Raw genomic sequence first — 16,143 nt, 5'->3', positions numbered from 1 at the left:
ATCTGAGAAGCTTGTGCATAAAAGTGAGAGACTAAAAAACAATTACTATATTTACCACTTTGGATTCACCTTCCCTAGTATGGGACAGCTTTCTGCAGCTTATTCAGTACAGGCTTCTCGCCCACTGTATCATTTATGTTTAGCTTTTTTGACGGGCGTTTGGGTGAACATACTATGCATCATAGATATTTAGCATGGAATGAGAGTTAATATTTGTATTAAGAAACACATTCCTTTTCGCTTACATTTTCTTATACATTACTAACAGCTTATGCTGGACTTTATACAACAATATAGTTTCTTGCTTGGGGTTTTTTATTACTATTCAGCTGTCCCTTTAATTTAGACAAATCTTATGAACAGCCATTTTTACTAGTTTCAGGTGTCCTGTGCTCTATGTAAATTTCCACAACAGAATAAAAGAATAATACATTTCCCTAGTTTGTTGCAGAGAAATGCACTACTGAATAAAACTGCATCTCACATCTCTTTTGGTGTTCTATGACATTCTTGTCTAAACTGCCTGTGATTGACTGTATCATAAAAAGGTTTTAGGAAGATGGATAATAGCTATAGTGGTTGAATTTCTATTTGTTTTGCCTTACTTCAGCCTGCTATATTTCTATATAATCAGACAAGTCATGCAAAATAATAATTGCTGCAAGAAGATCAGACAGACTGACTACAGACAATGGCATAACAGCAATGGTGCTTCGGAATATCTGCAGGAGATACCATGGCGGGATCACAAAATAGACAAAAACAGAAAATGAGCATGGGTGCCAAAAGTCCTCAAATGCTTCCGGGCTTTAGAAGTCAAACAGATAAGAACCTGCCATGTAACATTTCAGATTTAACAAGTGTTGATAAAAAAGACAAAAAATTTTGAAGACAAAAGAATTGAAGAGAAAGAACTAGAGAAAAATCACCAAATACAAAGACCTGCAAATAGTGTTTTGACTGAAGCAAACAAAAGCAAAACTAGTACCAGTACAAAGATAGATACTATTAACAGGTGCCTTGGTGCAATCCCAAAATATCTGGAGCACCGCCAATGCCATCAGTATTGACAAAATCACCATCTTTCAATTGCAAAACAACATTTGCTCCCTCAGGTCCTTAGGAAGAACTTGATAGGTGGACAAAAATATAAAACTGGCTAACTAGGCAACCAACCAAAGCATATATTTTATATCCTACCACAAATAGGAAGGAAATATGAATAGAAATAAATTTGTATTCCTGCTACCCTTCCATCACTTTTAGGATTAATAAAGTTATTTCAGACTTCTTGAACTGAGTTGAATGTGAAGGTTTTGTGGAGAATACTACATTGTATTTTTATTATTTTATTTTATTTTTAGTAGTGATAATTATTGTGATTAATAACCTTTATATATAGCCCAAAAGTATTTCCAACCTTCCTTTCTCATATCCAATTATTATTTATCATATCAACTCCACATTATATACATTACTATCAATATCAATTATTATTCAGCTATATCTATTACAAATAAGAGTAATTAGATTTAGCTAATTTTAAGTTGTATTCTTCCATCTGTCAGCCTATGTCTCTCCAATAACAAAACCTTCTCAGTCCTATTGCCATTCGTTGAATAGATTTACCAAATGTTTTTATAAGCAAGTCCAAACAGGGATATCTTCGCACCTTTTTGCTCAGGATGTCTCTGATGAGATAATAATGTTGTCCCAGGCTTGTTAAACTTTTCAAATTGACTTTAATTCTCAAGGGTGGAATTTTCATTTCTCCTGCGCTCTGTCTCTTAAAATGAGTCTTCTTTATAGCTTCCCCTCTTTCCAGCATAGCATTCCTTTCTTCCTCCGAGATAGACCAGACGTCATTTCTCACATTTTTCATTTGTATTTCAGGAACATTCAAACATTCAACGTTCTCACCTTTTCCTTCATATTTTAATGTCAAATAATCCAATTTTTTTTCAAATCTTTGATATGAATCAAACAGCTTCCGAAATGCGGAAAAAAGAATCTGAAGCGAGCCCTTGGGAGTATAATTCGACACCATGTTGTGTTGCAGTTAGAGACTCTAAGGTATTTGCAAGTAAAAACACACTGGGAGCTGTGCGATCTTATCTGATCTTAGACCAACACAGCCAAGCAATAAAAGTGTCAGATCATGAAGGGCCAATTAGTAGTAGGTTAGTTTTTACAACCCACTTAGAAAGAGTCAGGGGGGAATGTTGAAGAATTCCTTAAAGCGTTTAAGAAATAGGGTAACCACCGGCCATAAATCCATTAAAAAAAAAACAATTCGCCGCTAGATTCTTCTGTTCTTTGGTTTCAATTAGCTTAAATTTTAGTGTGGACCGTCTCTCTTTGAGTAATAAAATCAGCTTACCAGTTGAATCCACTTAGACCATTCTTAGGGGCAACCTGCAGTTTCAGTTAGCATACAGCTAATCCAGAAAGGAGTTGGCAGGAGGGGTTAATTCCAAGCCCCCCCCAGAGACTTTGCGAACGTCTCTGAGGTCACTGGATCTCCCCTCACCTTTCACTGTCTTCTCCGGGACAGCTAGGGTCCGATGACCCGTCCAAAATTCCTTCGGAATAGAGGAATTTCAGGAATAGCCTGAAACTCCGTCTTCTCACTGCTAAGCCCCGCCTTCTTCCCCTCAATTATTGTATCTTTTCTGTAGGTGCTCAGCAACTTGGATGCTGCCAATATTTTCTTCTGCCCACAGCCATAGATGTAGTTTGGGTTAAGAGAAGATGAGTGCCTCAGAACTATCCTGGTGGACTTCTATGCCTGAGGATAGAGTTGATAGCTATTTTTTTCTATTTCAGTCCAATGTCCAATTTTCTACATCATTATGGCTTAACTCTTAAATACTCTTAAATTATTAAATATAAAATAATATTTAAACTATATTAGTTAGTCATTATGAGTTTTGTATAGACTAATCATGCTACTGTTTTACCTTAAAATTGAGACAATAGACAATTTTAACTATCTCTGACTCTGTTCATTTCTACAATATTTCATTGACCAATGAAGATATTGCCAGTCTAATTTATCATGTCTTGTTCTCCGGCATGGTGGAATTGTGTTATTTCCTGGGTGCATCCAATCATAATTCATAAAATGATAACACTGCCCCAGTGATGATTCATTTAATTGCAATTATAATTGGACCTGTGCAAGTCAACCTTTCGTATTTTGTACAATGAAGGTGACAAAAAATTTCCTCACCAATTAATTTTGCATTATTTCATTCTCCATTACCATGCACCAGCATTTAACTTATTCTGCATGTGCTTTCCAGTAATGTAAACGCATGGGATTTTTTTTGTCTTAAAACAATCTTTTGTACATGGGGATGGATTTCTGAAATGAAGAAAATAAGACGAAAAAGCTAAATCTTCAAATACTGTGATCCTAATCCAAATCGTGATCTTTTCATTATACAGTAAGTAAACTAACTAACAAAGAATAAACTTTGGAGACAGAAAAGGTCTGCTGTAGGCCAGTCAAAAGCAAAGTAGATTTTTTCCCCATGAATGTTATTTGCTTCATCACCTTGAATCCCCTTGATGATAACAATTTGCATGGTCTCAAACGTCTCTGAGCCAATGCTTCAAAAAGAAGGTTTCTTCTGCCTCAGTGTTAACTGAAATGCTCCCAGGCTGAGTGATTTCATATGCCACTCAGCATGCACTGGAGTCTAGAGTGCTAAAAAATATGCCACCCCTTTTCTTTCTGTAATTTAAGGGCATGTTTCTTATCAAGCAAAGAAACACATAAATTATGAGTCACGCCTCTTTCTCATCAATTCATTGCTTTTACATAGATCAAGTTTAAGGGCTTCTAATTTCATTCCTTTGAACATATCTTCCAGATTTTGGCTGAGGAGAAAATGTGTGGTTTCTGAATTGGCTAAGGAAAACTAAATACATTTATTCTTTATCCATCCAAATGCTTTGCGGATGGCAGGCAAGAATGGAAAACAATTGTTTTGGAATGTTTGGCTCTGGATGGTTTGGAGCCTGACCAAAGCAGCTTCTAGTCATAGAAAATAAATCTTCTAACTTCAATCCCATACCTAAAAGAATAAGAAGAAAAACTTTCTTAAGAGGTTCATTTTCAAAATGAAGATTATAAATATTTCTTCTTGAACTTATTCAAAATGTTCTAATGAAATGCATATTGATTTTAATTTCAGATGACATCAAAATGTATTGATCTTTGAGGTAAATATTAATCTCTTCTTTGGCATAAATCAATGTGGATGCCTGGTTCAACAGAATCAATATCAGCTTAATTTGCAACAAAGTTAATTATACTGTTACAATGTTTTACATGTCATTCATATCTGAAACAGATTTCAAGTATTTATTGTTTAAAATGCTTAGGCAGAGAAAAGCTACTGCTTAGGGTCACAAACTCCAATGTAGATACAGACATATAAACACATTTCTGATTTTCATTTCATTTGTGTAAATTTTTGCTACTATGGAAAACCTATCCTCCCTCCTTTTTCTCCCACTCCAAAATAATTAGAACATTCAAAAAATTAGCAAAAGTGGGAGCTGTAAAGTATCTCTTAGTGACATACACATGTTTGTTTAAAAATGATAGCTGTGATCAGGCTACTCTTAGATTGTCCCAAATATGATTTTTCAGGAGGCAACTGGGTTTTCTTGTGTTTCTTTGAAGATGTTTCGCTTCTCATCCAAGAAGCTTCTTCAGCTCTGACTGGATGGTGGGAAATGGAAGGATTTATATTCTTTGTAGACAGCTGGTCATTTGCATTCTTTTAGACACTCATTGAGGCCATTTGGAGGTTTACCTGTGGCCTCAGGTATCTGAGTAGTGCAAATATACTGTATGTGGAGTCTTCTTGGCTGCAAGATATTTTCTGCCATGTGTCCCTTTACTGTTGAAGACAGGCCCAGGCTGTTGAGCATGAGTCTATATTGTTTAAGTTTAAGTTTACTTTATTGTCATTGCGCTTCATACAACAAAATTAAATGCCATCTTCAGTGTACATCATACATAAGAAAATTATAAAAAATAAAACAAAAACACATATTCTTCACATGCTACACAATTGAATTAAAACCCCCTGATACTACATTAATATTGCATTATACCTGTGATGGCGAACCTATGGAACGCATGCCACAGGTGGCATGTGGAGCCATTTGTTAGGGCATGCGAGGCTTTACCCTGTCAGCTCCAGTGTGCATTTGCGCACTGGCCAGCTGACTTTGGCTTTGTTTTGGGCCATTTTTCACCCTCTGGAGGCTTCCCTTCCCGGGGAAAAACAACTCCACCTGCAAAACAGAAGTTCGGGAATGGACTCCGGTTTGTGCATTGGGGCGTTTCTCGCCATCCGGAGGCTCCAGGAGGTGGCTGTTCCCAAACTTCTGCTAGTAGGGTCTCCATGGGGATGGGGGGGCATTTTCACCCTCCCCAGGCTCCTAGAAAGCCTCTGGAGCCTGGGGAGGGTGAAAAATGGGTCCATTGCATGCCAAAAGTGGGAGAAGGGCAGGGGTCACACTTGCATGCCTGCGGGGGGGGGGTCATGGGCATTGAATTATGGGTGTGGGCATACCCATGCACAATCCCCTGCACTCCCCCCCACTTTTGGCATGTGATGGGAAAAAAGGTTAGCCATCCCTGCACTATACAGTAGAATAGTTTGTCTGCCTCAAAACTGAAGCACAAATGGTTCCTGTATCTGCAATGTTTTCTGGAAGTTCTGTTCATACTCCTGCACCATTTCAAGGGTGTTCATCCTTTAAAGTGCATAGCCAAATCTCTATGAAGAGTCTAAGTCATCCAGATCATGGTTGTCTCAAAGATGCTTTTTCAGGAGGCAAATGGGTCTTCTTTGAAGACATTTTGCTTCTCATCTAATAAGTTTCTTCAGCTCTGACTGGATAATGGAGAGTGGAAGGATTTATATTCTTCCATTCCCCACCCTCCAGTCAGAGCTGAAGAAGCTTCTTGAATGAGAAACAAAACGTCTTCAAAGAAAAACGAGAAAGTCCACGCCTCCTGAAAAAGCACCTTTGGGATAACCATGACCTGGATGAGTAAGAATCTCCATAGACACTACTCTGAGGTTGTTCCACTAGATACATTGAAATTTTCTTCTCAGAAATATCAATGACATGAAACTACAGTATATCTGTGTGGTCAGAATTATCTACCGGTATATACATTTTTATATTAGATTAATGTTCATTCATTCAAGTGGAATCTAATCAAGTGCACATACGTATATATATTCACATCCTAACAGAGAGAACAAAAATAGAAATTGCTGTGCAGATTGTGTGACCATTTCCCTTACCTAATGTAAGCAATATTAGATTGTCTCTGTTTCTCTGTGTCTCTTTCCAGGATGAACACTTTTATGAGACTGTCAGTCTGAGATCCTTATACCAGTTCCTTATCATGAGCTGGAGAAGAGAAAGAATCAAATCTTTAACCTTTCCTTATATTCAGGACTGTACAGCAGCTGGAATGAAAATAATGTAGGAAAGGAAAGTTTGGAATTCTGCTTGTTTCAACTTTGCAACTTTCAGCATCCCTCACTTTGAGACTGTTGGCCGGAGATGACCCATTTTACCAGATACTTCTGGAGGCTGGCAACATCTGTGTTTAATGGCTCTGTTATAGGAGTACAACTATTTCAACTATTTTACTTTTAAAAAATGATACTAGGCCTTGTTTAAGCTAAGAGAAGAAATTGTCCATTTGATATTCCAATAGTCTGCTACAATTACCAGAGAAGAATGGGATATACTGCAACAATTTTCACCTCAGCAGGATGCAACAGTTTTTACCTTCCTGGTACACAAAAAATTAAAATATATAATTTTCCCCTTGCCTCTATTTCCTTTTCTTGCCTTTTAATTTGATTTTTTTTTGTCTTCTTGATGGTCCATTTTTTCTAAGTGAAGAAAACAAAAGCTTGTTGTATTGGACCTTATTTATTTTTGCAACAGAAATGCTAGCCACCATGAACTTGAGAATTCAATTAGGCTTTTGATATGTAAACCTATTGCTGCATAAAGGAAATAGCTAACCATCAAGAACATTTCATGATTGTTACTCTTTTTATAAAATGGTTTTAAATTCAGGCATGAGTGGCCTAAAGTCCTTCAAAGGTTGATGCATAGAGTTTCCAGTATTATTTAACATTGGCAATGCTGATCAGAAGTGTTATTTGATCAGAATTGTATTTTGATAAGATTTATGGTTCCATAGCTTTCCTATCATTTGTTCAAATGCAAAACCTAGTGGGCCCTATAGAAAAAAAAGTATGTATTTATAATCACATAGATTTTGAATGTTTGATCAATGATAACAAATGTTTCTTTAATGTATTGCTGATACATTAAAGTGTGTCTGTTTCTGGAATAAAAATATAATACATGATAAATCAATAGACATCAGCAAGGATATCAGCAAGGAAATTCTTTTCTTTTTTTTTAAATCTGACCATTTAATTTTCAGCTGTGGCATAATGTCCTTCCTTCCTTCCTTCCTTCCTTCCTTCCTTCCTTCCTTCCTTCCTTTCTTTCTCTCTCCCTGCCTCCCTCCCTCCCTCCCCCTAACAAAGAATAAAATACTTTCTTTTTGTCTGATATTATAAAATAAAACAAATTCAGTTGTCCACATTATTGCATCTTAATTGCATCAAGTTAGAATTGCATCATATACATAATATTTACTGATAATTCTTAAACAATATAGCTCTGCTTTTGAATACTATTACACAATCAAGATGGTGCTCTATTTGAGAAATTCCAAATTCCTGCTAATGACAGATCCTTCTGTATTTCTTTCCATAATATAATGCTTTGGATGATAAATCCTCTCATTGTTCCAAGAAATATAAAATGTGTTCTCTATTAATAAAAATGTCTCTTCCACACATAAAAGCCAAATACATTAAATAGAATTAAATAACAAAACAGATTTCTTGTTGAAAGTGGATCATGTATTTTGGCCTTTTATATCAAACCTTAACTTGTTAGTAGGAGGATTTTGAGAAAAATAGTCACAAAAAGTTATATATCTTTTATCAGTCATAGAACTTGGCCCTAAATCAGGAGCTCAGCAAAATATTCTCCCACATAATATATGAATATGTGCAAATATATTTTTAACAAGGGATGATGATGATGATGATGATGATGATGATGATGAAATAAATCTCATTTCTGTCAAACTTGACTTCTAGTGATTTCATGCATATAACCATGTAATTGTATGGCAACTCTATATAAGTGATTTGTCATTAGCTTCATCCTGGATTTTCTTTCCAACTTCCCAAATTTATATAGACTGGTTTCTCATTGACTCACAAAAGAGTCCATGCTTAGGTTATTAAGTTATTCCTAATTTTAAAAAGGTGAATTTGTAATAATGATTTATTATTGTAGCTAAGTCATGTAGAGTTATTTTTATCTAGGTGAAATCCTTTATAATAGTGTAGTCAGATTTGAGTCTGATTCACTTTACTTTGAGAATATACATCCAGATTTCAAGTATCTAAAATATTTTGCTAAACCAAGAAAGATTTTGAGAATATTTTTAAGGTTCTAATAGTAAGGTCACAAAGCTCTGATAAGTTTATATTTCAATATTAGATTGAGAGATATATGCCAGTTGCCTTCAAATGAATAAATTATGGATTGCAAAACCATGATTGCCCAGCAGAGTCACAAACCTACCTGCAATAAAATGTACATTGAACAATTTACACTTGACATGTTACACGGAACTATTTGTAAACATTTTTCTTTTTTCAGGCAAAAGTAATATTGTATACTACAACAGCTATTCTTTGAAACATCTAATATTTAAATTTACCTTCAGCTCTACTCCAGCTGCTGCCAGATATACGTTCACTACTATCTATGGCATATGAGAAAAATGGACAGACTAAAGCATTGTAATTTCAAATCCTGAAGATTAAAGTAGCAACCAGCCAGTTATATTGCTTCCTTAATTGTGCCATACTACATTTGCCAGGGCATTTTTAAAAATTGATTTGCTATATTTGTTATACAAGAAACCAGGAAAAACTTTTTGGTCTTCCCCAGCTATCACAAGAATGAGATAATGGCTTGGAAAATACTTGAAAAAAAATTGACAGGTATGAATTATATAAACCTGATCTTAGAGAAAAGTTGTTGAAATTAAGTTAGGAACAAGCCACTGTCATATGATGAATCACAATTAAGCATATTTTATCTAAACAATGTTACAGAATGTTGTTTTCCTACTTGACAATCAACATTTTATTTGACAAGGAAGGGTATTTACCCTACTTAGAAAAAACAAGATGTGATTTTTTTCAAGATATACTTCTTTGATGGAACTGTTTCTTTAATAGTGAAACATTGCTATATATCTACATTCTTTATTTGAAATCTTAGAAAAGAAGGATATAATATCTATTTCAGTCCCTAAGTAGAAGGTCAGTTATGTTCCATAGTGATGGGATCTACTCATAATTATTAATTCACCCACAGCTTCTAAACCAAATCTGAAATTTATTCAGTGAAGCCACATTAATGTTCAAGTGAAGAGATTTTCACATTCTTGCCAGCTCTCAGCATAGAGTCAAAATCCAAGCAAAGTGAAATTTAGCAAGAATGTCCAAAGCTATTTTAGAATAAATGGTTTTATGTTAAATGTAAACTAAATTTAACATGGGAAACAATTATCAGGTTTTTTAAAAAAATAAATAACCCAGTGGGGTTTCAGTGATGATGGGGAAATTGATAGTGGTTTATCCTGACAAGCAATAAAATAACATAGATTCTAGAAATTTAGGGGTTGGTTTTTCATAATCAAATCAGGAAGGTAAATGGGGAAATAAGGTAATTTAGATTACAGGATAAAATGAGAAGACGTTTCTTTAACAAGCTGAGAAAAGCCTCCAACTAAAACAGAATTGAGTACCATCTAAGGAGAGGGGTCTCCCTCTCAAAGACTTCAGAAAGCAACAGAACTTCATGTTTAGGCATGCCTCCTTCAATAACCAAGAAAGAAAACTCCCAACTCTATTGTTTGTGGAATTAAATATACTTTTACTGGTTATGAAAAGATAGCAGCGAAAGAAAAGCAAGATCTGAGCCAAAAAGGCGTGAACATGTACATATCAAATGTTTGTCCAGCACCCACCTCCCAATTACCCCAACCCAATGACCAATCTGCAACTCCCAAAGGTGTCATGTGGGGTGCATCTTCAAAAACCTCATTCAGATGGTATGCACAGACGGTTGACCTTGACCAAGTCCAAACATAGGCCATCAGCATGTGCAGAAGATGGTGAGAACCAAACTCCCTTCTGATAACTCTTCCAGCACCCTAAGGAGGTAATGGATTAAATTGGGGAAAAAATCCAGAATCAGAGGCAAGTAAAGAAAATCAGAAGAACCCAAGTACCTCAAGCCCCCTCCCTCCCCGTTTCTATGGCAGCTGATAGCAAGCAAGCAAAGTAGAGGTTGACTAATTTAGATTCCAGGATGAGAAGGAATTCCTTTAGCAAGCTGAGAAAAGCCTTCAACTAAAACAGAATCGAGTACCTTCTAAGGGGAGGGGTCTCCCTCTCAAAGACTTGAGAAACCAACAGAACTTCATGTTTAGTGAAAATGTATCAAACTATGTTGTTGTGGGTGAGGGACTCAGTCCTCGGCGGTCTGCTTGACCCAGAGAGATTAAGACTAGATTAAAGTATTGAGGAAAAAGAAAAGGAAGTTGTTAAAATAGCAAGACTACTTGAGGAGTTTTTAAAAAGGAGTAATTTAAGAAAAAAATATTTGAGAACAAGAGTGTAAGGAGGTAATGGATTAAATTGGGGGAAAAATCCAGAATCAGAGGCAAGTAAAGAAAATCAGAAGAACAAGGGAAAAGAATCAGCTAATGCCAGCTGCTAATTGAGGACTGAGTTCAAAAAAACAAGGAGTGCAACTTTGTAATGAATAGGGAGAGGATCAGGGCTGGAAGAGCCAAATTGTTGACAAGGAGTTGTCCAAATCTGGAAAGACCCAAAAGTGTTTAAGCAACTGGGAGTGAAATCTTTTTTTGTAACACACCTGTACTTGACAAGCAGACATCTGTAACAGTTGGACTGTGCTGTGTGGCTAGCTACTATGTCTTGAAGGAAATTGTTGTGCAACGAAGACTGTGAGCAGACCTATGGATCTAGGATACTAATCTAGTTATTCTTGGGTGTTTATGAACAGTATCTATGTAAAACTATCTATAGATCTATTGCATAGACCTATTGCACTAAACAATAAACTATGGTTATTGCTTAATGCAAATAACAAAGCTGTTCTTAGCTAAGATTGTACTCCAAAATAATGGACATATTTGTCTGGTCATAAATAGAAGTGTATCTTGAGATCCTATTGGTTTTGTGTGGCACGGAAGACATCCATAAGGTCCCCTGCTTGTTGGATAGTTAGCAGCAGAAGAGGTTACATTATTATGGCTAGAAATTAGAAAATAAGGAAGAACACTTTGGCAAGAAGGTTCCTTGGAGGACAATTTCTCAAGATCAGTAATAGCTACTGAATAAGAAATAGAGGTCTCTCAAAATCCTATATACATTTGCATTTTTCTTATGCATATTTCCTTAAATCCTATGCACCAAATTTGTTGAAAATATTGAAGCTTGGTAACTAGTTCATATTTATGATGGTTCCCAAGGTCATGTCATCACCTATTGCAACCTTCTGACAAGCAAGTCAACAGGGAAACTAGAGTCACCTTACAATCGTGTTGTGATTCACTTAACAGCTGTGGCAAAAAAGATAATTAAATGGGGCAAAATTCATTTAACAACTATCTTACTTAGCAACAGATGTTTGGAGGTCAATTGTGGCCATAAATCAGGGACTACCTGTATAAGCAACTACATTTTATCTTGAAATAAGAAGTAATAAAGAAGGGACAGATTTAAATAATACATATCTGTTTTCACTAGAGGTCCACATTCAGTTCTTGATTTGAAAGGTATCTATATGAAATTAAACTACTTTACAGGAAGTCCTATAAGTTATTGAGATAGTCAAGAATGATGGCTATTATCCTCAAGTACTCTCATCTATATTAGCCAAATAATCTAAATATTTCTCTGCTTTTACTTACATTATTTGTTTTAGGAGGAATTACTATTTTTCATATAAGAAGAAAAACAAAAGGTAAAGCAGAGATAGACAAAAGATTAGAAAAAAAAATTAAAACAAAACCAAAAACATAATATTTATTTATCAAATTTCTACACCATCCATCTCACCTAATTGATTCTGGGAAGTTTACAGATAACATAATTGTCAGAGTGTGCATAGCTGACTACTATTTTGAGACAACCCAGGAGCAAAATACAGTACACAGAGGTTTTCTCTTTCAAACAGTTGTTTATATACAAGTCTTATATATACATCCATACATACACGTGTTAGGCAAAAGCAGGCAAGCAAGCAATCTTTAACTCTACATGGAGAACTACAATGGAAAAAGATACATGAGGAGAGAGACACCCTCACATCTCCTCCCTTATATATACAGCTTCTTAAATTGGCAGTAACCCTGCTGACTCATCCTCATGTCATCATCTCGGTTTACAGCCTTACAGCAGCTGGTCAGCTATTAAATCATCATTACCCTGACATAATATATAATATATAAACATGGTTTGAAGTACAATTAAAAACAAAATTAAAAATAGGATTAAAAGTTACAAGTTAAAAATCAAAATCAAAATTAAAACAATTCACAAGACTTTTAGTTAGCAAAGTGGAGGAAATGCCCTCATGCCATTAGCTATCCACAGGGTTACATTATATTCTTAGAGATCGATGCTAATGTGCAAAGCCAGGTCTTAACACATTTCCAGAAAACCAGAAGAGTGGGGACTCACGTCAACTCTGCGGGTAACATGTTCCAAAGGGTGAGGGCAACAACCGAGCAGCTCTCTACCTAGAACCTGTCAGATGCTGGTATCATTTGTTATCCTAACTTCTGATACCAATGACTATTATCTTAATAATTAGAATAAGAATGTCTAATTTTTATAGAGCCATATAAGGTTATGGAACAAGGAAAGCTAGCTTATTGGTGGTTGTTTGGATATTTACTTGCTGGCTTGCAGAGTGAAGTTAAGCTTTTAAATGGATTTGTAATTTCACATTTAATTTTTTTTTGTCATTTGAGACCTGGATGGCAGCAGCAAAGGGAATGAGTTTTTATTTTTTATTCCAAATAAAAGCTAACTATATATTGAATATATATTCTATATTCCAACCATAAATGCTGCTTTGAAACCCCATGCATGATTTCAGAAAGAGAGACTATGAATAATTATAATAGAATATCTCAAGTGCATCTTCTCAAACATCAGTTTTATTGGTGTGAATCTATTCTGTATATACACCACACATACAAATTTTGCACATTTTAATAAAATATTAAAAATGAGTTGCAGATCTGAACACTAAACAATAAGAATAAAACAGAATGAAATAATAACACCAATAAGAAACTGAAATAATAATAATAAAAAACTAATGTTCCTTTGTAAGATATTAAATTTAAACAGGAGACAGGCCTAAGCCCAGGAAAATAATTTTGATGTTTATTATTGGGTTTTTTTTCCAAAGGCAAACGACTCTTGTCGTTCTGTGCTCACCAGCACAAAGAATCAGAGACAGGCAGCATGTGAGAAGAAAATATACACATAGATTAAAATAAAATATACAATACTGTTCAGAATAACATGAATGTTTCAAAGATTTTTACTCATGTCAAAATGAGTTATTTTATTTCATTAATATTGCACCATTATTTATTTTTAAAATAATGTGTGTTTTTCTTAAAATGTGGCTTTTCTATAATAGTTCATTGAAATGTAAAATAAACAAAAATGGTTTGCAAATCCAAATATGCTTTATTAAAGAAAAGATTCAAAGATATATGAGGCACCCATATTACATGTGGATGGGTGACTGAATAGGTGAGTGTGGGGAATCATTGGAAATAAACAAAGTCTGAAGAAGGCTCTACTGAAGTGAGACTAATTTCCAAGTAAATGTATGGATAAATTGATACAAAATTTCAGTGACATTTACATAATTTATACTGTATTGATTGTTTCCCATTGTTTCCAAATAGTTTTATCATACTGCCATCTTTATCCCTCTGTTTGTCTCTAAGTACACATTTTTTTTGTTCAATGTTTCACACAATTTGTAAATTCTCCAGAGTTACTGGAAGTTAGGTGATATATTAACTTTAGTAAAGAATCATGATAATAAATTATAAGTGGATGTAAAGTGAATACATATTCCATATAAATGTGCTTTTCAAGAAAGATTGTTATCTCATAAAATCTTTTCTTGTCAAAGAAAAGTATTGGATTATTATTATTTTTGTATTCTTCTACATTTCACTGCTCATTTAAGCAACAGGCCAAATATCACCAATTTTTCATAAAGTGAATGGTTCATATGCACAGATATATGCACTGCTTTTCAAACACACTTTGCTGTGAGAAATCACATAGTCAACAATATTTCTGTGCAAGTGCAATGTTTTTAATTCCAAAAATCACCTCATCTCCCTTTACTTGCTCTGAATTATATGGAAGGGAAGAAAAGGAAGGGAAGCAAACTGAACTGTGGTGCTTAGGGAGTCCCTTGATTCAGTCTGTCACACTCTTAAGCCTCCTTTGGGTCTCAGGGGAGTCTGTGCCTCTTCTGCCAGCCAGACAGTAACGGCCCACTGCTTTTATTCATTACTTTCAATGTATTGCACTAAATTTAACAAGTAACACGGGCAGTAAGAATGTATTGGTCTTTTCCAGTATGACTGAAAGATGCTGTGTGGCTGTGGGATGCAATTACTGAGGATCCCAGCAACTAACTCCATAAAGGGTTTCATTAATTAAAAAACGTTATAGTTTTCATGAATGGAAAATCTTGGGTGAATGGAAGGACATGTATGCATGCACACACACATGCATGAACACATATCTTCTGAAAATAAAATTACAGTAAATCCAGGAACACAAGCAAAAATGGATTTAATGAAAAAGATGTGAACAAGAAAATAGTAAACTGGTATTAAATTATGTATGGTAGGTGAATTAGGTATTAGGTAGGTATTAAATTAGGTAAATTAGGTATTAGGTTTTTGGTTTAGCATGCAAGAGCCAAGTGGGCTCATCCATGTGATACTACAAGTACAGGAAGTTTATTGATGACCAGTCAACTTTAAAGGTGGTGTTATGACCTGAAAAACACCCTAGACTATATAGACCAGTTTTGTCTGGTCTATATGATTAATGTATCAGGCTACAAACTAGTAGACAGAGTGCTAATCCTGTTTTAGGATGGGTCAGCTGGGTGACCTTGGGCCAATTACACTGTCTCAACCCAACCCACTTCACATGTTTGTTGTGAAGAAAATAGAAGGAAGGAGTGAAAAGTAGTTTTGCCACCTTGAGTTATTTAAAATAATAATAAAGGGAGGACAAAAATAAATAAACAAAATAAATAAATAAATAAATAAGGAAGGAAGGAAGGAAGGAAGGAAGGAATATGGCTTCAGAATTGTCTTCACCGACTTGAATCTGCTTGGTTGGTAAGATCTAGCCTAGATAATGCTTACCAGTGAAACAAGGGTGTATGTGCTCTCCTTATTTATTCCACCTATATGCTGATTATATATATATTATAGTAAACTGGATTGGAAGAAGAGTGGTTTTGAAATTGGAGGGAAAGGTCTACTAGTCAAGAACTAGTGAAAAAATGGCATCAAAATCATAAAATAAAAAAAGACCAACCCTATGACAACAGGTTAGAACAACAGATAATGATATTAATGAAGTCCCAAATAGAAAGCGCGGTTGAATATAACTATGACATTATCCACACATTGATAATAGATATAACATAACTTTATACAGTGTACATAGTGGTCATTGTATCAGACTTTGACCAGCAATATCTATATATAAATCCCTACTTCCTGAAATTGTTCATTGTAAGACTCAGGGGTGGGATGCTACAGGTTTGCCTGGGTTTGGGAGAACCCATAGCTAATGTTATGTCCTTTTGGAGAACCTC

The 16,143-nt window shown here is 35.1% G+C and overlaps 1 protein-coding gene across 16 annotated transcripts in view; it reads right to left on the bottom strand.

The window, feature by feature from the left end:
* LOC106540114 (uncharacterized) overlaps positions 1–16,143 on the bottom strand; it is a 248,367-nt gene that overhangs the window by 24,858 nt on the left and 207,366 nt on the right. For 11 of the 16 annotated variants that reach the window (XR_015697495.1, XM_087721541.1, XM_087721542.1 and 8 more), the window contains one exon: positions 6,342–6,450. The exons of 4 other annotated variants lie outside the window; for them this stretch is intronic. The gene's annotated coding sequence lies outside the window, so the exon portion shown is untranslated. Of the gene's footprint in view, positions 1–1,672; positions 4,083–6,341; positions 6,451–16,143 lie in introns of all 16 variants that reach the window. One more of the 16 variants, XM_087721536.1, reaches the window with a different exon arrangement.

This window comes from Thamnophis sirtalis, unplaced genomic scaffold (assembly GCF_051295495.1).
Source record: "Thamnophis sirtalis isolate CommonGarterSnake01/CBP01778 unplaced genomic scaffold, rThaSir2_p1.2 scaffold_8, whole genome shotgun sequence".
Classification (NCBI taxonomy): domain Eukaryota; kingdom Metazoa; phylum Chordata; class Lepidosauria; order Squamata; family Natricidae; genus Thamnophis; species Thamnophis sirtalis.
Note: the sequence above shows the minus strand (reverse complement) of the source record. Positions and strands in the feature narration are given on the sequence as shown.